Source organism: Plectropomus leopardus, chromosome 17, assembly GCF_026936395.1.
Source record: "Plectropomus leopardus strain MGB_pleo_1.0 chromosome 17, ASM2693639v1, whole genome shotgun sequence".
Lineage (NCBI taxonomy): Eukaryota > Metazoa > Chordata > Actinopteri > Perciformes > Serranidae > Plectropomus > Plectropomus leopardus.
In genome coordinates, this window is record NC_142192.1 from 27,393,624 (window position 1) to 27,419,587 (window position 25,964).

Below are 25,964 nucleotides of genomic sequence, written 5' to 3' on the forward strand. Positions count from 1 at the left end.
GCTTTTTAAACACAGACATCAGATCAGCTCGGCTCTGTCCGACAGGCTAAATGCTCCTGAGCTGATTTGGAGCTGTGGACGCTGAAAACTGCTCCAACAAGAGAAATTTAACACTTCTGTTGATGTTTCAACACCTGATGCTGTTTTTCATTTTGCTTCGGCACCGTTTAGACTCTGTTTCCATCCTCACTTATTGTTGTTGAAGCACTTTATAAAAGGTTATCAAATTTAGCTTTGATAAGAAAACTCAGATGTTTTGGTCTTTTTCAATTGAGACATTTTTATTCATTTTTATTACATAAACAAATCAACACGTGTCACATCTTTTATACAGACTGTGGGGTTTAATTTGTTTGTGACGTTGAGGCTTGAACTCTGGTTGAGAAATCTCTTCCTGCTCACTGCTGATCGATACATGAGTTTATTAGTGCTGATCAATACCTGAGTTTATCTCTGAATTCACCTTTACAGACAGTCAGCAGTGTGACAGCGCCCCCTGTGGACACTTTATGCATCTCCTGATGGGAAACCACCTGACTTTCTGTTGGTGTCAATCTGCCAAAACATACTCATGTTTTTATTATCATATTTAGAATAATTAAAGAAGTTTAGAGTATATTTAATGGCAGTGAACAGCATTGCTGCTCCCTGAAACCTAAGAAACACATTTACACGCTGAATTCAGGAAAATAATTTTATGTTAGAAAACACTATTAAGATCAAACAACAACAAAAAAAACTTCAACTTGATTTGAACTTGTACTGGTTTGAACAAAACCCCTACAAGTTGTGGTAAAAAGGGTGGATTTCATTAGATTTTGCCTCACAGGGAGAGTTTGTTGTAGTAGTTTGTAGATATAAGTAAGACCAAAGTACTACATTTGTCACCTGGGGCTGGAGAAATAACCACAGAAGAAGTAAAAACCATGATCAGAACGAGCAGTAACCTCTGGGGTTGAAAAATGAAGCCAAAGCAGAGGTGCCAAGAGCGAGTCAGCCCCCACAGACCGGCCCGTTCAACATGTAGCAAATTAAAATTGTCACTGATGTGTAAGCATATGTAGAACCACAAAAAGACTTCGACTTTTGGGCACTTTATTAAGAACCAAAACAAATGTGCAAAAAGAATGAGAAGGCAGGATAACTTTATTTGACATTCATTCACCGAACTGAAACACAAGAAGTGATTTTGAGCATCACTTTCTAATTTCTTTGTTGAAAAACAAAACAAAAAAAGCGCTCAGACCAAAAACGTCCCTATTCCCCAAACGCCAGCAGTATATATGTTCATGAACATTGCAATCAGCGTTCTGAGAAGCTTAAAACATCACACAACCCTTTTACAAAGATACCATGAAACAAAAACCAACAGCATGATCCTGAAAAAAACTCCAAGACATAAACGACTTGCTTAAACCTGTTTGGAATCAAACAAAATCAATACATTCAAAATTATATTCAAACAAAAAATATTTACACAACTGGAAAATAAATTGTACTGACACTTATGCTTGTGTCTGTGTAATTGTGGAGATGGAAAACGTTAATAAAAACTATCACTGTTTAATTTCATGTTGTGATATATATGATTCACCATAGTGTAACAAAACTCCAACCAGTGTGCACTGAGACTGGAGTCAATCCCACTGCACACCGGGCTTTTTATTCATTTGATCCTTTTCTGTTTTATCGGTTTTATTTCTCTTTATTTATGGCTTGATTTCTCTTATTTTTTCTGTTGTTGTTTTTGGTCAATTTCTTTGTATTACTTTATACTGACATAACACGTCCGGCATCTTGCTTTATTTGCCCTCTGGTTTTAATTTTATCCTGACTCTACCCTCCCTGTGTATCCCAGCAGAAAGTCCACTTCATCTGACATTCATCTCCTTAACCAACAACAAATGATTGTGAGCGTCCAGCTTAAGTTTCTGTTTTTATAAAACTAAACGAGAAGAAGCATCCTTAGTCCGAAATACTATTAACATTTATATCAGCATGCTGAAAATTTTAAAACAGACCAAAAGATGGATATTATGAAACAAAAACTGACACGCTTTTGAAAAACCTCAAAGACATAAATATTTTGCTTTAACCTGTTTAGAACCAAACAAAATATTTTAATTTTATCAGTTTTGAAAAATATATTCAGGAAAACTATTTACAAAACTGAAAAAAAAACTGTACTGATGTTTGTGTATGTGTGTGTGTGCAGGGCAACATTGATGAAACCTATCATCGTTTAAGTTCATGTCGTGTTTTATATGATTTACCACAGTGATACAAAACTGTGTTCATCCTGTGTGCATCTAGACTGGAGTCAATCCCAGTGCAACCTGGGTAATGGAGTACAGTTTATCACCAGGAGTAACACAGATAGAGGACCATTTACACTCACGCCTACGGGAAATTTAGGGTGATGCAAAACTGATGAACTCCCAGTTTACAGGAGAGTGTGGTGACATCGCTCCCTGATCCAGTGCAAAACGTATTTATTCACCTACAGAGACAAAAAGAGAAAACATATAACATTAAGTAAATAAGATATAAAATAGTTTACCATAAATGTTGGCAGAGTAATTTTGCACAGTTTCAGGCAGCTTTGTTTAACAGCTGTTAATAGCTGATGTCTCATATGAAGCAGCTTACTGTGTACGGGGTGGTGTGTTTCTGATTTATGCGTTTGGATTCAGCTCCTCCAAGACCTCAGGGTTGCTGATGGCTGTAAGATCAGAAACACAATGTCAGCCCCAATCCACTGTGTTTACAGCTAACAGTGCAGCAAACATCCTGCACAAGATCTCTGACACAAAACCCAGAAGCTCTTTTAAATCTACAGAGTGAATGTCAGGTCAGAAAAAAATAAAAACAAGTTTTACTTACGAGATGGAGGGCGTTTGGCTGAAATAAAAATAAAAGATAAATTATTTATACTGTTACAGTTAAAAATGCCTCACGTTCTCACCTTCTTTCCAGTAATAATCCCAATTTCTACTCATTTAAACTTTTAAATAAATCTCTTACTTTTTCATACCTCTCCCTACATCATCATGCTATAGTCACATTATCTTAAGCTGAATATTTTACAGCGCTCACTGTTGGCTGAAACAGATTTTGTTTGCTGGAAAGTCACACATAAAGCACCGACTCAAAGTTTGAAATCGAAATACTGAAAAAATTCACAGATAATGTTTCTGTTTTTGGTCTCTCACCATTCTTCTTTTTGTAAATGAAGAATCCAATCACAGCGATGACGACGAGCGCAAGAACAACAAGTCCAGCAATGACGGCGACGGTCACGTCAGCGCCTGTTGAGCAGAAAACAACAAAAATAATCACAACCTGAACAGATGAAGCCACAATCTTGTAGGCAGACACGATATGTTACTGTTGCTGTTGTTAATTTGGATCTGTATTCCTATTTGTCTGCACGACATTTTACTATATCTATGCTCGTTTATTCTTTCTAGCTTTGATGTCTTTGTTCGGCTGTGTGTCGATGTTGGTTTCTGTCCCAAACTGTTGGTTTTGGCACAATGAGAGCTTCTGACAAACATACATGGACAGTTAATTTTATTCTGACTTACTTTTAGAAACATTAAAATCATCCACTTATTTAAAAAATACGGTGACCCATCTTCTAAAACTGACCAGCGGTTCTGTCAACACAGTGCCTATAATCTCTGAACTATAGTTAAATATGTTAAGTTGGGGGAAAAAAAGGTTTTTTCTTTTTTTAAAAATTTAAAAACCAAATTAATGTGGCAATAACAGCTAATTTTAAAATATAAAAAGAAACCAAAGACACTTAAAAAATGTATTATGCGTTTGTTTCATCATTAATAATTTTCTATATTAATCAAACTTCATATAAACAGCAGACAAACTGTAGAAAAAACAGCAGTAACTCCAGGTCCAGACGTGGGCACGTGCATTTGTTTAACACAAATCTAAGCCTTAAAATTATACATTTAAAAAAACTTGATGGATAAAACTGAAGACAAAACAATTTAAAAACACATAAAAAATACAGCAGAGTCACAGCAAACTAAATGTGTGTTTCCCACCTTCATCACTTCTGACTCAAGTCTTACCTTCGTTGGTCCTGATCATTTTTACGTCCAGTTTGGTGCGGATGTCCTCCAAACCAGAGAGCTGAAACACACACTGCATTTCTTGTCCCAGTCTCCAGGTTTGACCGATGAAACGTCCAGGTCGCTGCTCATCTGGAAGGTCCCATCGTGGTTGGGGAGGACCTCTCCGAGGTCCACGCCCTCATGAAGCTCCTCTCCTCCTTTCCTCCAGTATATCATGGCGTTGTTGGGGAAGAAACCTGTGGCGTGGCAGCTGACCGGAGAGGAGGAAGACTTCTGGAGGAGAGACACTGAGGGACGCTCTGCAGAGAGAAGAGACAGACAGTTTACAGGTTCTTTATTATTATTGACTTTATATTAATACTGTCATTCCTGTTTGATGTGATGTATCATAAATGCTTGAACAACACAAAGACTGTTTATATATTTAATGTAAATAAATCTCACTGAAATATAAATGTGAAAAGAAAAAAGAAGAGATAAAAAGACAGACGAAGAGAGGAGAGAGGGTGAGACAGTTTGGAAAGACAGTGAGTGTGAGAAAGACAGAGACGGAGAGAAAAACTGAGACAAAGAAAAATATAGAGAAGAAAAAAGAGAGAAAAAGGAGGGAAAGAGAGGTGATGAATGTGGGAGAGAGTGACAGAGAAAATGGTGTAAAGGGAAAGAAAGCAGATCAGAAATATTTCGTTGATCCCTGGAGCGAAACTGTGGTCAGCATAGAGAATTATAGCAAGTAGAAATAAGTACCAGCACAAGTATATCAAATATAAATACAGTAAAAGTAAACAATCAGAACAAGTATGTAAATATTTAAAAATAAAAGTGTGTAAAATATGCTGAGTATGTCAAGTGTATAAAAATATAAAAGCAAATAAATACAGTAATTAAAAATTAGCACTTGTGTGTGAATATTAACATTATAATACGGATAACGTGCCGAGTGTGTAAAGTGTGTAAAACATAAAGCCGTGCCTGACGCTGCGATGAAATGTATACGACTGATATAAGAGAGGAGAGAAGATGAATGAAGAGGTGAGAGAATGAGAGAGAGAGAAATGTGTTAAACTGATACAAAGAGGGTCTCTGTTTGTTGGTTCGTGTATTTTGTGATGTTGCCGTCGGTTCGAAACAAAAGAGACGCGTGAAGATTATTATGTTCGTTAAACTACATCAGGTCATGTGATTCTACCTGTTCTCAGCAGAGAGCTCTTCCCGTAGTCCAAATACTTCTTCAGCCACTCAGGACAAAGCTGGGTGTAGTACTGTTTGTCCTGTGCTGTCTTAGCTTGGTTATTGTCCCACTTGTGTTTGGTGATGACAGCTTGTGGTTTTGGAGCGATGTATGTCCATGTCTTAAAGTCCAATGATATGAAGTCTTCTCCATCATAACCAAACTGATTAAAACCTTTAACCTCATTAGTCTGATCATCCCACTCACAGCCGTACATGTTCTGGAAAATGTGGACACCTGAGAGAGACACAAAGACAGCATTAAACCAGAGTGAGACCACATCACAGTCATCTATCATCAGCTGATATCACATCTTTTCCACAGAGACACACTGATCCACACACACCAAACCAGAGGATCTACACCTCCGGCTGTTACTGTCTCCATGACAACCACTCACAGCCAATCAGCATCTGGACACTGTGGACGTCTTAAAAGAGAGAGACAGAGAGACAGAGACTGCTGGGAAACACAGTGACATCCTCACACAGTTCATGTCCTCTTTCTTTTTTTTTTTTAAACCACAGAGACACACTGCGTCCACTGAGACAACAGTTTGTCTCCACTGTTGAAGGTGGAGTCCTGACGAGCAGACTGAACCTGATCCTGGACTGGACATTACAGCCACTGAGACCCTGCAGAAAGTAGATCAGTCCAACAGTGTCCTCTTCCTGTGAGACACTACAGACGAGACTGTCCTGAGGCGGCTCTAGATGCTTCCACTGAGGGACAGTCTCAGTCCAGGATTAGTCTCTAGACTCCACCTGCTCAGCCGGGACAGTGTGTCCTGTTCAGCAGTGTGTTACTACAACTGGTCAGAATAAGACAGAGACCAGCAGGACCATTATGGAGACTGGGACGCAGTCTGTGTGTCCTGATTGGTCCGTCCATCAGTCAATCACTCAAGACAACCGACAGCTGTTTCCACCTGCAGATGTTGTCTTGATGCTGCCTGATGGGACGGACCAACACACTGTGGTCAGAACAGCAGAGTTCATCTAATCTGACCTGGACTTCTACTTTATAATTACAGCTGAAGATAATGATTATTTTTTAATACTTTTTATTTTTGATCAATAGATTAATTTATTGTAAAATTTAAGAAAGATGTGAAAAATGCCCATTATAAATTAATATTTTGTCTGACCAACAGTGAACATTATTTAATATAAAATTAAATTAAATAGAGAAATTCTCCCAAATGAGACTCTAAAACTAGAAAATGCTCAGCTTTTTGCTTAAATAAAAGACTCTTGATTATCTGATTATTAACATAGTCGTCAATACATATCCTGTTAGATCATGTAATCGATTAAACATAATTGTTTCAACACTAAACATGTTTCTTATGTCACAGAGACACTGAGATCGAGTAAAGTTAATCTAATCCAATCTGTAGTTCTACTGTTTATGTATGTATATTATGGGATGGACACATTGTGTACAGTAAAGTTAATGTGATCTAATCTGTATTCTGAAACATATTTAGGGCTCAAACTATTTATTCTTGTCATTATTGATTACATAATGACTATTTTTCAATTAATCAATGAAGTGTTTACGCTGTAAAATGTCAGAAAATCGTGAAAAATGTCCATCACAAGTTCTCAGAGGCTGAGGTGAAATTTTCAAATTGCTTGTTTTTGTCTGACCAATAATGAACAGTAATTAATATTAAATAATATAAAACAGAGAAAAGCAGAACGTTATCATATCTAAGAAACTAGAACTGGAAAATGTTTGGCTTTCTGCTGAAATAAAAAACTTAAATGATTTTCTGATTATCAAAATTATTTTCATTAAATTTTCTGTTGATCAGCTAATCGATTCATTGACTACTTGTTTCAGCACTATATATGTTTATTATAGCTCAGACACACTGTGATCGAGTAAAGTTAATCTCATCCAATCTGTAGTTCTACTATATATGTATGTATATTATGGGATGGACACACTGTGGTCAGTGCAATAAAGTTAATGTGATCTAATCTGTATTCTGCCACATATTTAGGGCTCAAACTAAATATTCTTGTCATTACTGATTACATAATGACTATTTTTAAATTAATAACTGTTTACACTTTTATTTTAAAAAATCAGAAAATGGTGAAAAATGTCCAGTTTCAAGAGGCTGAGGTGAAATCTTTAAACTGCTTCTTCTGTCTGATCAACACTGAACATTATTAAATATTAAATGATATAAAACTGAAAAAAGCAAAAAAATCCTCATATTTGAGAAACTTGCCCAGAAAATGTTTGGCTTTCTGCTTAAATAAAAGATTCAAATAATTATCTGATCATTTAAATGGTTGTAAAAAATTCTGTTGACAAACTAATCAATCAATTGATTAACCGTTTCAGCACTTTGTGTTTATGACGGCGCAGACACACTGTGGTCAGTACAGGACAGTTAATGTGATCTAATCAATATTCTGCAAAATATTTAGGGCTCAAACTAAATATTCTCGTCATCATTTATTACTTAATTACTATTTTTCAATTAATCAATAAATTGTTTGTAAAATGTCAGATAACAGTTAAAAATGCTCGTCAAGTTCCCAAAGACTGAAGTGAAAACTTTTAAATGCTTCTTTTGTCTGACCAATACTGAACAGTATTTTATAAAAAAACATGAATTAAACAGAGAAAAGCAGGAAATTCTTGTGTTTGAGAACCTTAAACTAAATAAAGGTTAGACATTTTGATTAATAAAATATTTAAATGATTATCTGAATATCAAAATGGTTTTAATTTGATACAGTCAACTGACTGATTGATTAATTTTAATTTAGCTCTATATGTGTTTATTTTGGCTTCGACACACTGTGATCAAGTAAAATGATCTTATCTGTAGTTCTGCTTTACATTTATATTATGGGATGGACACACTGTGGTCAGTGCAGCAGAGTCGAGCTGTTCAACGTTTTAAATCTGTGATCTGAATGAGACGTCCATCGTGTCGTCCTGTCAGTCGGCTTTATTAAACCATCCTGCTCCTCCTCTCATATGAGGACCCGGCACAAGCAGCCTGCGTCCTGTTTACAGTCCTGCGCCGCAGTTTGAGAAACCAGGCGGTAACGCTCCTCTATCAGCTGAGTGTTAAACTGCTGTGATCAGCTGGTTCCTGCAGTCCAGTTATTACGGACCAACTCGCTGTGGACACTTCAGGAGAGTTACTCTGATCTGATCCAGTGGAGATAAAGGGTTAATCATCTCTGCTGGTTATTATGGGATGGACAGAAACACATATCAGTGTAGTGCAGCAGCTTCCAGTTAGTCTCAGTGTCAGTGATGTTTCTGCTGAGTCTGACTGTGTTTCAGCCAAAATACAAACTGTTTCACCTGTGTGAATGACACACTTGTGACGTGAGTGTGTGTGTGTGTGTGTGTGTGTGTGTGTGTGTGTGTGAGAGAGAGAGTGTGGTTCAAATCATTACTAAAATGCGAGGTGAAAATATAAACAACATTTTATCAGCAGAAAGTGAAACATGAACAAACCTCCAGTTTGGTTGAAGCGCTGCTTTGCAACTTCAATGTTGGCTTTGAAGGACTGCTGCTGACCCACCAGTCCCTCAGTGTTCCTCTGGATGTACTGAGGATCATCTGCTGTGACTCTGCTCATCCAGTCCTGTTTGGGTTCTGCTCTCTTGGTGTTACTGTCATAATGAACCATCTCAACTTCATTGACCAGCCCAACAGCCACAAACTCTGGGAAGTTTGGGACTTGAGAAGACCCAGTGTAGAAATACTTCAGAGTGTGAATCCCTGAAAGAAAATATTCATGTAATTATTTCATATTTCAGAATTACAGTTTTCTCAGTCACTTAACAATATTATTTTACTGCACTCAGAATAAAAAAGAACTACATGAAAGGCATCTAATCATCTAAAAGGTGCACTCCATAAATACAAAAATAAATACTTCAACATCTCCAATGAGTTTGTCTTTAAAATGTTTTTATGTTGAAATAAAATATCAAAGGAGTCACATATTTAGGTCACACATTTATGCTGCTGACTTTCACTGACAGAAAGCAGTTTGTAAAGGTGTCTTTTTTGATCTGGTGTTAAATATATGCTGAAGATGGTTTGTGGAATTCAAATGTTTAAGTAAAAAGATACTTTTTAAAAATACAACCAACAAAAAGTGATCTGACCTCGTCCCTCGTCTTCCTCACTTTCATACGTCTTCATTCATTTACTGAAGACTTTAAAGTTTTACTCCCAATATCTTTGATAAACAATACTTTGTATAAAAGAAAGTCTTGTGTATTTCAATACAGACAATCCCAGAAATATGTTAACGGACAGAACTCGACATTTAATTAAGTTCTCTTTTATTTCTAATGACGTCATTCTGGTGAGTTTTATTAGTATCTGTTATATACTGGATTCATGTCCTCTCCAATATTCCCTCCACTATGAACTGATGTTTATTTGCTCTGAGTCCTGATTTCAAATTATTCACAGATGTCTTTGTTTGTTGTTTATTCATTATGAGAGAGGACGAGGTTATATAATATTATTTTCTTCTCGCTCCTTTTCAATTATGAAGCCGGTATTATGTGGTCACAGATTACAGTTCAGATTTTGAGTTGGAGATTAAACTGAAATTATTGGAAATGAAAAGAAAATCAATGTATCTTGTAACAATGTGTTTAATATAGATGAAATACATCAGGGATCGATTTTAAGTATTTTACCAACAAAGCAGGAAGTTGTTTGGCTTCAGCAGGAAAACAAAGCCATCAAATGACTTGTTGGATAAAAATAGAAATCTAAAACCTTCACAGCAGCCGGTACAGGTGCTGGCAAGTGTTTTGAGACGAAGAAAATATTATAATTTTGCTTAATAAATTAAAAATAACTAAAGGACTGCACATTATTATTTATCAGAGTAAAAAGATGGCTACAGTGTGACTTCATTATTTTTTCTTGTTTTAAAAAAATAAATACCTCTATCATAAAAATATGATTTTATGCATTTTTCCTTGAGACTCCCCGAAAGGAAAATGATGCAGAAAGCGCCCTTATCCCAAAATAACCGTATTTATTTAGTTAGTTAGTTTCTGGCTATGATAAATGGTGGGAAATTGAATTGATTTTTAAAGAAAAAATACTTTCAAAACCCACTTGTTTGAGGTTGAAAATTCCAAGGGTACCAAAATAATTATACAATAAACATAATAATTTAAAGCTGAATGTCCTTCTCCTAAGCCAAATAAAAAAACCATACGACCTTCCCCTGTGCTTAAAAAATACCATACCCCCATTTTCCACACCCCTCCCCTCTCATAAATAACGAACAGTCCCTAATAAGAACTACTTACATATTTTCTAAAATCACAGTCATGATCAACAGCACTAAATTCACGACATTACACTTTTAGAAAAGTAGCCTCGGTATATAAAATGGTCAAGAACAACTTAAAGACTTAAATTACCAAGTGCAATATAGTTTTGGCATATAAACTCCCGTTTAAACGCCAGTTATTTATGTTTTTAAAGTATTTCGGCCTCTTTTCATGTATCTGTGTGCTGGACTGCGCAGCGCTGCGTCGTCATGCTGCATTTTAGCATCAAGATCGATCAAACAGTATCGATCTTAATGGTCCCAATATTATAAAATATTGACCGAAATAAAAAAAAAAGCCGTAGAAAGATACACGTCTGCCTTTTTCAGAAATACACTGTAGGCTTTACTTCTTGTCAAAAACTCAACAGCGGCCACCGACAAAATTAGAGACCAAACTACAAACGGCAGCAAGAATTTACACACGTGAACTTTAAGATATCGGATTTGTTATTTTTTAAACATTTTAAAGTCCTTTAACTAAACACCAAAGACCACCAGAAGAAGCTTAAACTTACACTAAATAAAGATACGAAGTATATTATATTTAAAAATCAACAAACTTAAAAACTATTGACTCACGTGCCGCCGCGCCATGGAGACACATTCCCAGGACAATCAGGACAATCCAGGTCTTCATTTTGACCATCTGAAGCTTTGACAGAAAAACGACTAAAATGTTTAATTTCTGAGACAAACAGACACCGTCTTTCCTGCTCGAGCTCGAAGGATGAAGTGCGGAAAAAAAGAAGGTGGAGACTGATATCAACCTCCATCTGACCAATGAGAATTTAGGCTGAGCATGACGTCACCTGTAACTCGGTGAAAGTCGCTGAAAGAGGTTATGAATGAAAGTGAAAGTAAAATGATGTTATTTCAGCCTGTGTAAGAGGACGAAGAGACATCACACATGCGGGGCTTTATTCTGTTTTATCGACACATTAGAGGAGTAATAAACCTGCTGCTGCTCAGATCTTGTTTAGTGATTTTTAGGCTGATGTGATGTCACGTGCAGACATGTATTACATCTTTTGGGAGGTCAGAGGTCACTGTCAGCCACATATCAGATACTCTGCAGTCTTTGGGGATGCAGTTAGTGATATTTTGTGTGTCTGAGCTGCTGGGATTGAAAACAGTCCTGATCAAAAATATTGAACAACAAATCAAAGTGTGTTTTCACTGATGTTATAGTGAGTAAATGTGGTGAGGTGCTCCCCCCAGAGGCTCAAACCTGCAGCTGCTGTGCAGCAGGACAGTTTCTCTGTGGGGACTGTTATCATCTGTAATTTTAACCCTTTTAACTCTTTAATCACAATCACTTGTGCTGCTTTTAGATGCGTTTCAAAAGTATTAAAACGTTTGAACCTTAAAAAAGGTGGTTAGCTTCCTCCAAAAATGAGGAAAAAGGCAGTCAGCAAGAAATGTAACTGCAACTTGTAAAGAAAATGTTTTTAAAAAAAAGTTGTAGATTTTTTTTTAGATAAGGAAAAATGTCTAGAAAAAAGCTAGAGAGAAACTATATAATGATCATAATTACGTATTTAAAATTATGTCAAGAATTATTATAATTTTAATAATTTAAATAATATTTTGTTTTGTTTTGATTTCAGGTAATTTTCATTCACGTTTTAATCATTTCTTGCTAATTTTCATTATTTTTTTCTTACATTCTTCATTGTCATCTTCCTATGTTTTTGAAAGAAATAAAGCCTATTTGCTCAGGTCTGTAAAATGTTAAACAGATCCCTGTAACTGCAACTTGATAAGAAAATGTTTTAAAAAAAAAACATTTTTTTAAACATTTTTTTAAGCTAAGAAAAATGTCAAGGAAAAAAGTGAGAGAAAAACTATTGTATCATGATTACATATTTAAAACAATGTTACAGAATTATTATGATTTTTAAAGAACCCTTTTCAGGTAATTTACTTTTTTTGTTTTTGTTTTTATTTCAGGTACTTTCTTTCACTTTTTACTAATTCTTGCTAATTTTCATTAATTCAGACCAACTATCAGCACAGAAAATATCATAAAACACAAGATCGTTTCCATGACACAAAGTTTCACCTCCGTGTTTGACTCTGAAATGAAAACAAGAACCAAAGAAAGCAAAGCAGAAAGAGTCAGAGAGCTTTTTAAACACAGACATCAGATCAGCTCGGCTCTGTCCGACAGGCTAAATGCTCCTGAGCTGATTTGGAGCTGTGGACGCTGAAAACTGCTCCAACAAGAGAAATTTAACACTTCTGTTGATGTTTCAACATCTGATGCTGTTTTTCATTTTGCTTCGGCACCGTGACTCTGTTTCCATCCTCACTTATTGTTGTTGAAGCACTTTATAAAAGGTTATCAAATTTAGCTTTGATAAGAAAACTCAGATGTTTTGGTCTTTTTCAATTGAGACATTTTTATTCATTTTTATTACACAAACAAATCAACATGTGTCACATCTTTTATACAGACTGTGGGGTTTAATTTGTTTGTGACTTTGAGGCTTGAACTCTGGTTGAGAAATCTCTTCCTGCTCACTGCTGATCGATACTTGAGTTTATTAGTGCTGATCAATACCTGAGTTTATCTCTGAATTCACCTTTACAGACAGTCAGCAGTGTGACAGCGCCCCCTGTGGACACTTTATGCATCTCCTGATGGGAAACCACCTGAGGATGTCACCTGACTTTCTGTTGGTGTCAAATTGCCAAAACATCATTGTGATCAGTGAATCCGGTTTTATGTATTCACCAATTTAAGAATAATATAATGAAATAAAATCAATATAAACTGTATTTAGTGTCAATAAACAGCTTCACCGCTCGCTGAAACCTAAAAAACTCCTCTAACAATGCTGAATTCAGGGGAAAGAAAACTCTTATATGAAACAACTATAAAATCAAACAAACAACAAATAAATAACTTGTTTTTTTCAGAAGCACTTTATCCAAGAATAAAACCCTAATCTGTACAAGTTGTACTAAAATTTGGGATTTTACACTCTATACAGTAATGTCCATGTTAAACCATATTTTCTAAATTTTATTATACTAGAAAATGCCACGTTTATAAAAGTTTGACTTTTTTCATCAACATTAACTTGTTAATCAAGTAAAAGCAGAACAATGACATTATTTGTGAAATTCATCCTATTTACATCTTTAATTTCTTTCTTTAATCTCTTTTAAGGATTTTTTTTTAATTTGCAAAACGCAGATTTCCCAAGACATCAAAAATCAGAAGTAACTTTTACATCAATGCTGAGACACTTATGAATGGGAACTTTTTATTTGGATTATTAACATCACTCCTGTGTGCTGTACTAACAAGCATGATGTGCAATTAAAAAAATCTGTCTTCTGAAATAAAAAAGCATTTTAAACATTATAAAGAGAAAATAAAAATGTGTACAAAAAATTATCATGTTCTGCTTTCTCTGCAATGTACCACAAAAGTAACTTCTGTGCAGCACATAAGTAACAAAATTAAGTTGTCAGTAAATAAATTAAAAAACATGATGCACATCATAACCTTTTTGTTTTTAGCTGAGTCAGGGTTTCTTCAACCAGGAAAATAAAGGTTATCAATGTCAATTTTTGTATTTTGAAAACATTATTATGAAAATGTCTCTCAGGTTGCAAATTTAAAGGTTGTTTTTTTTTTTTTATTTCAGATGTGAGTCATCCAACATCCAGCAAGTTAAGTTTCCTTTGTATCAATAAACCAAAGATCACAAAGTTTACAGTCCAAAGGGCAATAAACAACTAAACGCAGCGACTCTATTCAAATTATTGTCAACATAAATGCTGAATCACAAAAAGACACACATTTGAAATGAAATGACACTTTATTGAAAAGCAAAACAAAAGTGCAAAAGAAATGAAACATTAGAGAAATTTCATCTGATATTAACTTACTTAACCAACACAAGAATTGATTTTGATCATCGCTGTGCAATTTCTTCATGCAGGGTTCCCTCACATTTTAACTGACAACATTTCAAAACTTTTCATGACCCATAATAATAATAACATTAATCAAAATGTCTTGCCCGACTTGCCTGGCATTTTTGTAAAATATCAGATTCAAATTCTAAAATGTAATTTCAGCTAGCTGGCGTACATAAAGGGAGAGACGTAAGACGGGGAGAAAATTAATAATCGTACGTGACAGTTAACAAAATGTCACTCATCATCACATATTCGAGCCGTTACGACAGCTACAGAAAATTAATGTGCTGTCATGTTAAATTACGTTGAAAGTCGTCCACCAATGATTACTGCTATGATTTTATTACCCACAACAATATTCCATGACTTTTCCAAAAACTTTCAATAACTTTTATTAATGCCATGACTTTTCCAGGCCTGGAAAACTGTGACTGTGAAACTGTGATTTGATTGTGAAATGCAATGACTTTTCCAGGTTTTCCATGACTGTTAACATTAACATGGTTTCCCACAAACTAACAGAGAAAACATTTATTTTCCCAAAATACGAGCAGGAAATATTTACAGGAACATTTCTATCAGTGTGCTGAGAAGCTTCAACATCCCACAATCCTTTGAGAATCTCTGCTAAAATTAAAATATAATAAAAACAGATCAAAAGATTAACATTATGAAACAAAAGCCAACATATTCCTAATTCATTAAGAAAACACTCAAAGACATAAATTATAAGCTTTGGCCTGTTTGAGATCAAACTAAATCTTTTCAAACGTTTTAAAGAAATATACAAACAACCTATTTACACAACTGGAAAAAAAAGTTTGCACTGGTGCTTATATTTTGTATTTGTGCATAGGGGGTCTTTAGAGAGCAGAAATAAACACACTGGATTATTTATCAGGTTAACCCTTTGAAACCTGAGCAAATTAGATTGATTTCTTTAATGACCCTCAGAGAAATGACCCAAAAATTAGCACAAAATTAGTAATAAGCACAAAAAAATCCCTAAATATTAGAAAAATGTAAAAACCAAATAAACAAAAACAAGGGAATGACCTGAAAAAAGTGCTTCAAAATCATAATAATTTTCTGACATAATTTTAATTATATATTTATGATAATTATATATAAAGAATTTACCATTTTTTCAATGTTTTTTTTTTTAAACACGATAGTTTTTCCAAGCTTTTTTAAAAAAATAATGTAATAAATCTACACATTTCTTGCAATCTGTGGAACATTTCTTAACAAGTTGCTCGCTGCCTTTTCACTTGTGTTTTTTAAAGGAAATCCAACTAATTTGCTCAGGATTCGAAGTTTTAAACGCTTGTGAAATACTCCTGCAAGCAGCACAAGATAAGTGATGTTGATTCAGATTTCAAAGGGTTAATGACTTAGAAATCAGGATAATTCACAAAATAAATCTTCATCCATCCTCTTCCTAACTGGCTCATCCTGCTGAGAGTCGCAGGGAACTGGAGTGAATCCCAGTGCACACTGGGCGAGAGGTGGAGTTCATCACCAGCAGAAACACAGATACACAAACATTGTTCCAGTGCAACATGTGTCCATAAACCTAAAGAGACAAACAATAAACAGAAAACAAAATAAACCCAAAGAATTTGGACAATTCAGTTCAACAAAGCCACAAATCTACAGCATCATTTAGAGTTAAAGTGCCCATGGTTCAGTCATTTAACATGCAATATAATTAATTCTTTTCATTTGGTTCAACTCCATTTCAATAAATCAGTGTCACTGTTTCACTAAAGGTCAATTTTTAAGCTTTAAATATGATCTGAGCTGCTGATGTGAATATTTCTGAATGCATCTCTCTCATTTTTTAACATTTTTTTCATGTTTGTTGTGAAAAATCAACTGGCAGGCAAAGATTTTCTTTAAAGCTGTAATGTCTGAGAAGTTTTACAGCGGAAACAGAAACAATCACAGAAAGTCGGTTTAAAGCAGCTTCGTGTAACGACAGCTGTGAATAGTTCACGTGTCACATGAGGAAACTCACTGTGTGCAGGGTGGTGTTTTTATGATGTTGGGTCTGGATTCAGTTTCTTAGAGAGCTCAGAGCTGTTGTCAGATTGAGGGCATTTGGCTGAAATAAAAAACAAAGAAACAATTTCAGTTGTCATTATTGCAAAAAAACGCCAGAATATCTTTGTCTTCCTGACAGATATGACTCCCTCTCCTAGTTACTCAAACTGATAAATGTATCTCTTCTACCTTTGTTTTTATCTTACTTCATTATTTTTACTATCACTTGTGTCTTATATCATCAGTTAACGCGCGTTTCATATCCTGTACGCATACAGCTCACTCTGACTAATCATGGACATAAAAGACGAAAATGTTTTTTTTTCCCCCAAAAGTACAAAATACACAATCCACAACACAGTGGTAAAACAGTGTGGCTCCACTCTCTGCCTGCGAGCAACTGAATACCTCAAAGAGTTCACTGAGCGCCATAAAATCGCTGGTCAGTCTTTAACGGGCATAAATGTATGTGAGTGTGTTCCCAGTAATGCACATACATTAAAAACAGCTGTAATATGTTACAAATTCAACATAATATGAAGAACAGAAGCAAATATGATGAAATAGCTACATAATAGTAATGATATTTAAATGGATTCTGCACCAATTTTCATCTATTATTTTACTTTTTCTAAATAATGTGGGTAGCATGAGATATCGCTTCTCCCCCCACGACCAAACTCGGCTGTAGACGCAAATTAAATAAATCTAAGCAGCGCTGATCAAATATAAGACTCTGTTATACTGTAGCATATTTTTCGCCTAAAATCTTTTCAGAAATGCGTTTTAGCGAACTGTTTAACTGTGATATGAAACTGACTCTTGCCGGCTGGCTGCCATTGTTTCACACATACGAGTTTTCGTTAATTCATCCACCAGCAGGAGCGTTTACTGGTCTGGTGCAGCAACTTTGCATTCTGGTAGTTGTAGGTTTTCTACCTCTTCAGCAAAAGCCTCAATTTCTCTGTTTTTTTTCTGTTTATGTAACATAAATTTCAAAAGTATTTGAGTCTTTCTACGGCAGAGACAGCTTAGTCATATCTCGTCATATCATCGTGACACTGTGGCTCTGCGACTTAAACCGCTCACTGCTGGAGTTTGACTCAATTTTGTAATCTGGATAACAGCGTCAACTCCAAGTTTAAAATCAAAATAGCAGCAAAAAAAGAAAATCTTAATGTTAGAGTCTCTCACCTTTCTTCGTTTTGTGAACCACAAATACAATCACAGCGATGAGGACGAGAGCAAGAACAACAACTGCAACAATGATGGGGATGGTCGTATCAGCAGGTTTCTCTGTTGAGCAGAAAACAACAAAATTAGTCAAAACTTGAACAGATGAAGCAGGTCAGAAGAAAATCCTTCAATCAGACCACAATCTTGTAGGCAGACACTATATGTTACTGCTGCTGCTGTTAACATTGATTTGTATCCCTACTTGTCTGTACAACATAACTGTATCATCTCTGAACTATAGTTAAACACATATAAAGTTACAAAAAAATGGGGAAAAAAGCTTTGCACAATTTTTTTTTAACAATTTAAAAACAAAATAAATGTGGTAAAAACAGCTAATTTCAAAATATAAAAAAGAAACCAAAGACACTTAAAAAATGAATTATGTGTTTGTTTCATCATTAATAATTTTCTATATTAATCAAACTTCATATAAACAGCAGACAAACTGTAGAAAAAACAGCAGTAACTCCAGGTCCAGACGTGGGCACGTGCATTTGTTTAACACAAATCTAAGCCTTAAAATTATACATTTAAAAAAACTTGATGGATAAAACTGAAGACAAAACAATTTAAAAACACATAAAAAATACAGCAGAGTCACAGCAAACTAAATGTGTGTTTCCCACCTTCATCACTTCTGACTCAAGTCTTACCTTCGTTGGTCCTGATCATTTTTACGTCCAGTTTGGTGCGGATGTCCTCCAAACCAGAGAGCTGAAACACACACTCGTACTTGTCCCGGTCTTCAGGTTTGACCGATGAAACGTCCAGGTCGCTGCTCATCTGGAAGGTCCCATCGTGGTTGGGGAGGACCTCTCCGAGGTCCACGCCCTCATGAAGCTCCTCTCCTCCTTTCCTCCAGTATATCATGGCGTTGTTGGGGAAGAAACCTGTGGCGTGGCAGCTGACCGGAGAGGAGGAAGACTTCTGGAGGAGAGACACTGAGGGACGCTCTGCAGAGAGAAGAGACAGACAGTTTACAGGTTCTTTATTATTATTGACTTTATATTTATACTGTCATTCCTGTTTGATGTGATGTATCATAAATGCTTGAACAACACAAAGACTGTTTATATATTTAATGTAAATAAATCTCACTGAAATATAAATGTGAAAAGAAAAAAGAAGAAATAAAAGACAGATGAAGAGAGGAGAGAGGGTGAGACAGTTTGGAAAGACAGTGAGTGTGAGAAAGACAGAGATGGAGAGAAAAACTGAGACAAAGAAAAATATAGAGAAGAAAAAAGAGAGAAAATGGAGGAAAAGCGAGGTGATGAATGTGGGAGAGAGTGACAGAGAAAATGGTGTAAAGGGAAAGAAGACAGATCAGAAATATTTCGTTGATCCCTGGAGCGAAACTGTGGTCAGCATAGAGAATTATAGCAAGTAGAAATAAGTACCAGCACAAGTATATCAAATATAAATACAGTAAAAGTAAACAATCAGAACAAGTATGTAAATATTTAAAAAATAAAAGTGTGTAAAATGTGCTGAGTATGTCAAGTGTATAAAAATATAAAAGCAAATAAATACAGTAATTAAAAATTAGCACTTGTGTGTGAATATTAACATTATAATACGGATAACGTGCCGAGTGTGTAAAGTGTGTAAAACATAAAGCCGTGCCTGACGCTGCGATGAAATGTATACGACTGATATAAGAGAGGAGAGAAGATGAATGAAGAGGTGAGAGAATGAGAGAGAGAGAAATGTGTTAAACTGATACAAAGAGGGTCTCTGTTTGTTGGTTCGTGAATTTTGTGATGTTGCCGTCGGTTCGAAACAAAAGAGACGCGTGAAGATTATTATGTTCGTTAAACTACATCAGGTCATGTGATTCTACCTGTTCTCAGCAGAGAGCTCTTCCCGTAGTCCAAATACTTCTTCAGCCACTCAGGACAAATCTGGGTGAGGTACTGTTTGTCCTGTGCTGTCTTAGCTTGGTTATTGTCCCACTTGTGTTTGGTGATGACAGCTTGTGGTTTTGGAGCGATCCATGTCCATGTCTTAAAGTCCAATGATATGAAGTCTTCTCCATCATAACCATCTTGATTAAAACCTTTAACCTCATTAGTCTGATCATCCCACTCACAGCCGTACATGTTCTGGACAATGTGGACACCTGAGAGAGACACAAAGACAGCATTAAACCAGAGTGAGACCACATCACAGTCATCTATCATCAGCTGATATCACATCTTTTCCACAGAGACACACTGATCCACACACACCAAACCAGAGGATCTACACCTCCGGCTGTTACTGTCTCCATGACAACCACTCACAGCCAATCAGCATCTGGACACTGTGGACGTCTTAAAAGAGAGAGACAGAGAGACAGAGACTGCTGGGAAACACAGTGACATCCTCACACAGTTGACATCCTCATGTCCTCTTTCTTTCTTTTTTTTTTTTAAAACCACAGAGACACACTGCGTCCACTGAGACAACAGTTTGTCTCCACTGTTGAAGGTGGAGTCCTGACGAACAGACTGAACCTGATCCTGGACTGGACATTACAGCCACTGAGACCCTGCAGAAAGTAGATCAGTCCAACAGTGTCCTCTTCCTGTGAGACACTACAGACAAGACTGTCCTGAGGCGGCTCTAGATGCTTCCTCTGAGGGACAGTCTCAGTCCAGGATTAGTCTCTAGACTCCACCTGCTCAGCCGGGACAGTGTGTCCTGTTCAGCAGTGTGTTACTACAACTGGTCAGAATAAGACAGAGACCAGCAGGACCATTATGGAGACTGGGACGCAGTCTGTGTGTCCTGATTGGTCCGTCCATCAGTCAATCACTCAAGACAACCGACAGCTGTTTCCACCTGCAGATGTTGTCTTGATGCTGCCTGATGGGACGGACCAACACACTGTGGTCAGAACAGCAGAGTTCATCTAATCTGACCTGGACTTCTACTGTATAATTACAGCTGAAAATAATGATTATTTTTAATACTTTTTATTTCTGATCAATAGATTCATTTATTGTAAAATTTAAGAAGGATGTGAAAAATGCCCATTATAAATTAATATTTTGTCTGACCAACAGTGAACATTATTTCATATAAAATTAAATTAAACAGAGAAATTCTCCCAAATGAGACACTAAAACTAGAAAATGCTCAGCTTTTTGCTTAAATAAAAGACTTTTGATTATCTGATTATTAACATAGTCGTCAATACATATCCTGTTGGATCATGTAATCGATTAAACATAATTGTTTCAACACTAAACATGTTTCTTATGTCACAGAGACACTGAGATCGAGTAAAGTTAATCTAATCCAATCTGTAGTTCTACTGTTTATGTATGTATATTATGGGATGGACACATTGTGTACAGTAAAGTTAATGTGATCTAATCTGTATTCTGAAACATATTTAGGGCTCAAACTAAATATTCTTGTCATTACTGATTACATAATGACTATTTTTAACTTAATAACTGTTTACACTTTTATTTAAAAAAATCAGAAAATGGTGAAAAATGTCCAGTTTCAAGAGGCTGAGGTGAAATCTTTAAACTGCTTCTTCTGTCTGATCAACACTGAACATTATTAAATATTAAATGATATAAAACTGAAAAAAGCAAAAAAAATCCTCATATTTGAGAAACTTGCCCAGAAAATATTTGGCTTTCTGCTTAAATAAAAGATTCAAATAATTATCTGATCATTTAAATGGTTGTAAAAAATTCTGTTGATAAACTAATCAATCAATTGATTAACCGTTTCAGCGCTTTGTGTTTATGACAGCGCAGACACACTGTGGTCAGCACAGGACAGTTAATGTGATCTAATCAATATTCTGCAAAATATTTAGGGAGTATTTTATAAAAAAATGAATTAAACAGAGAAAAGCAGGAAATTCTTGTGTTAAACCTTAAACTAAATAAAGGTTAGACATTTTGATTAATAAAATATTTAAATGATTATCTGAATATCAAAATGGTTTTAATTTGATACAGTCAACTGACTGATTGATTAATTATTATTTAGCTCTATATGTGTTTATTATGGCTTCGACACACTGTGATCAAGTAAAATGATCTTATCTGTAGTTCTGCTTTACATTTATATTATGGGATGGACACACTGTGGTCAGTGCAGCAGAGTCGAGCTGTTCAACGTTTTAAATCTGTGATCTGAATGAGACGTCCATCGTGTCGTCCTGTCAGTCGGCTTTATTAAACCATCCTGCTCCTCCTCTCATATGAGGACCCGGCACAAGCAGCCTGCGTCCTGTTTACAGTCCTGCGCCGCAGTTTGAGAAACCAGGCGGTAACGTTCCTCTATCAGCTGAGTGTTAAACTGCTGTGATCAGCTGGTTCCTGCAGTCCAGTTATTACGGACCAACTCGCTGTGGACACTTCAGGAGAGTTACTCTGATCTGATCCAGTGGAGATAAAGGGTTAATCATCTCTGCTGGTTATTATGGGATGGACAGAAACACATATCAGTGTAGTGCAGCAGCTTCCAGTTAGTCTCAGTGTCAGTGATGTTTCTGTTGAGTCTGACTGTGTTTCAGCCAAAATACAAACTGTTTCACCTGTGTGAATGAAACACTTGTGACGCACGCGTGTGTGTGTGTGTGTGTGTGTGTGTGTGTGTGTGAGAGAGAGAGTGTGGTTCAAATCATTACTAAAATGCGAGGTGAAAATATAAACAACATTTTATCAGCAGAAAGTTAAACATGAACAAACCTCCAGTTTGGTTGAAGCGCTGCTTTAAAAAGTCAATGTTGGCTTTGAAGGACTGCTGCTGACCCACCAAGGCCTCAGTCTGATACTGCCAGTAGTCTTCTTTGCCCTCTGTGACTCTGCTCATCCAGTCCTGTTTGGGTTTTGCTCTCTTGGTGTTACTGTCATAGTGAACCATCTCAACTTCATTGACCAGCCCAACAGCCACAAACTCTGGGAAGTTTGGGACTTGAGAAGACGCAGTGAAGAAATACTTCAGAGTGTGAATCCCTGAAAGAAAATATTCATGTAATTATTTCATATTTCAGTATTACAGTTTTCTCAGTCACTTAATATTATTTTACTGCACTCAGAATAAAAAAGAACTACATGAAAGGCATCTAATCATCTAAATTGTGCACTCCATAAATACAAAAATCAAAACTTTAACATCTCCAATGAGTTTGTCTTTAAAATGTTTTTATGTTGAAATAAAATATCAAAGGAGTCACATATTTAGGTCACACATTTATGCTGCTGACTTTCACTGACAGAAAGCAGTTTGTAAAGGTGTCTTTTTTGATCTGGTGTTAAATATATGCTGAAGATGGTTTGTGGAATTCAAATGTTTAAGTAAAAAGATACTTTTTAAAAATACAACCAAAAGAAAGTGCTCTGTATTTCAATAACACAGTACCCAAAATATGTTAACAGACATAACTCGACATTTAATTAAGATCTCTTTTTTTTTTAATGACGTCATTCTGGTAAGTTTTATTAGTATCTGTTATATACTGGATTCATGTCCTCTCCAATATTCCCTCCACTATGATGTTTATTTGCTCTCAGTCCTGATTTCAAAAGTTTATCCTCAATCTTTTTAAGGTAACAAAGAAGACTTTAAATCCACTTCCTGTTATTACATCAAATTCTTAAACATTACTGCCCGTCAGATACTGGATTTATGTGGCCGATACTGATAACAGAATTCAGGAGTACTACTTTTAAGCAGATGTGTATTTCAGTATATGGATTAAAAATGTTTAATTCTCTGGCAAATGACTTGCATGAATGAATATTATATTTTATTTTCAAAAAATTATAGAAGTCAAACAAAACACTGATATGAACTTAATATTTTTGTTTAGTAAGTTGCTTTTATTTGTGTGTTTTTGTGCTTGTTCATACTGTTAAATAATTCTCACTCATCTCTGTTTGTTATTTATTAATTATGAGAGGGTACAGTATACATAATATTATTATGGAATCTGTCTATGGATACAGATTTACCGTTTATAATCTGTGTTGAGTTTACACTGAAATGAATATATATATATATATATATATATATATATATATATATATATATGTCATATATATATATCACATGAATTTTTAAGATCAGGGATTTGTTAATTTTTAAACATTTTCTACTCCTTGACTTAACCTTAAATTAATATAAAACACTTATTTTACAATCAACAAACTTGAAAAAACAACAAAACAATGGACTCACGTGCCGCCGCGCCACGGAGACACATTCCCAGGACAATCAGGACAATCCAGGTCTTCATTTTGACCATCTGAAGCTTTGACAGAAAAACGATTAAAATTTCTAAGAACAGACACCATCTTTCCTGCTCGAGCGCGAACGATGAAGTGCGGATAAAAAGCAGGTGGAGACTCAATGTGACCAATGAGAATTTAGGCTGAGCATCGACGTCACCTGTAACTCGGTGAAAGTCGCTGAAAGATGTTATGAATGAAAGTGAAAGTAAAATGATGTTATTTCAGCCTGTGTAAGAGGACGAAGAGACATCACACATGCGGGGCTTTATTCTGTTTTATCGACACATTAAAGGAGTAATAAACCTGCTGCTGCTCAGATCTTGTTTAGTGATTTTTAGGATGATGTGATGTCACGTGCAGACATGTATTACATCTTTTGGGAGGTCAGAGGTCACTGTCAGCCACCGATCAGATACTCTGCAGTCTTTGGGGATGCAGTTATTGTTTTTTTTTGTTCTGTGTGGCTCACCTGCTGCGCTGCTGATGTGCAGTAAGACAGTTTTTCAGTGTGGACTGTAATTATCTGTGACTTTAATCCTTTTAACCCTTTAACTGACATCACTTTACTTGCAGTGCTTTTACATGCATTTCACAAGTGTTTAAACCTTTGAACCCTAAACAAGGTTGTTAGATTTCTTTAAAAAAAAACATGGGGAAAAAAAGGGAAATCAGCAAGTTGTTGATAAATGCAAGGATGGATCACCAGTGACCTGAAAGAACTTAACAAAAAGAAGAGAGCTTTTAGGTCTGGAGACAGAGAGGAGCTGAGGAGAGTCCAGCATGACCTCAAGAAGATGCTGAGGACATGTAAAGACAATTATAGGAGGAAGCTGGAGGCCAAGCTCCAGCAGAACAGTGTGAGGGATGTGTGGACTGGGATGAAGCACATCACTGGGCTTAAGGGGACGAACAGACAGCCATCAGGGAGCCTGGAGAGGGTAAACCAGTTGAACCAGTTTTTTAATCGTTTCAGCTCGCCGTCTGTCGCCCCCTCCACACTTTCAGCGCCCCACACACCTACACTGTCCCAATTGCCCCAGCCCCTCCCCCCTCACTCTCCAGCTCAGCTCCTCTCCTCCTCCTCCTCATCCATAGATGACAGCTCCTGCATGACCGTGACTACAGGCCAGGTTCAGAGACAGCTGGAAAGACTCCGCCTGCGGAAGTCTGCAGGCCCTGATGGCATCACCCCCAGGATCCTGAGGACCTGCGCCAGCCAACTGTCACCTGTGCTGACCTACATCTACAACCTGAGTCTGAGTCAGCAGAGAGTCCCGCTGCTGTGGAAGACGTCATGCCTTGTTCCTGTCCCCAAGAAGTCGACTTCACCAGACCTGTCGGACCATCGACCAGTGGCTCTCACGTCTCACGTGATGAAGGTACTGGAGAGACTGGTCTTAGCCCAGCTGAGGCCACAGGTGGGGACTTTGTTGGACCCTCTGCAATTTGCCTATCAGCCCCATGTTGGAGTCGATGACGCCATCATCTACCTGCTGCAACGAGCTCATTTGCATCTGGATGGTGGAGGAGGCGCTGTGAGGATCACATTCTTTGATTTCACCAGTGCTTTCAACACCATCCAGCCAGTGCTGCTGGGTGAGAAGCTGCGTGGGATGGGTGTTAGTGGCTCTGTGATCTCCTGGATTACTGACTACTTGACAGGCAGGCCACAGTTTGTCCGCTTGGGCAGCGTCGTGTCTGATGTGGTGGTCAGTGATACAGGAGCTCCGCAGGGAACTGTGCTCTCGTCTTTCCTCTTCACGTTATACACCACTGATTTCCAGTATGACTCCGAGTCATGCCACCTGCAG

The 25,964-nt window shown here is 36.5% G+C and overlaps 1 pseudogene across 1 annotated transcript; it reads right to left on the reverse strand.

The window, feature by feature from the left end:
• Positions 1–1,128: 1,128 nt before the first annotated feature.
• On the reverse strand, positions 1,129–24,254 carry LOC121940762 (uncharacterized; annotated as a pseudogene). Its single transcript, XR_015779547.1, has 14 exons — positions 24,101–24,254; positions 22,609–22,875; positions 19,749–20,027; positions 18,559–18,858; positions 17,861–17,962; positions 16,666–16,727; positions 11,264–11,477; positions 8,827–9,093; positions 5,287–5,565; positions 4,095–4,396; positions 3,213–3,308; positions 2,884–2,901; positions 2,650–2,722; positions 1,129–2,500 (listed from the first exon to the last, which is right to left on the reverse strand). The product of XR_015779547.1 is annotated as an uncharacterized LOC121940762 (transcript).
• Between the last annotated feature and the right edge of the window lie 1,710 nt (positions 24,255–25,964).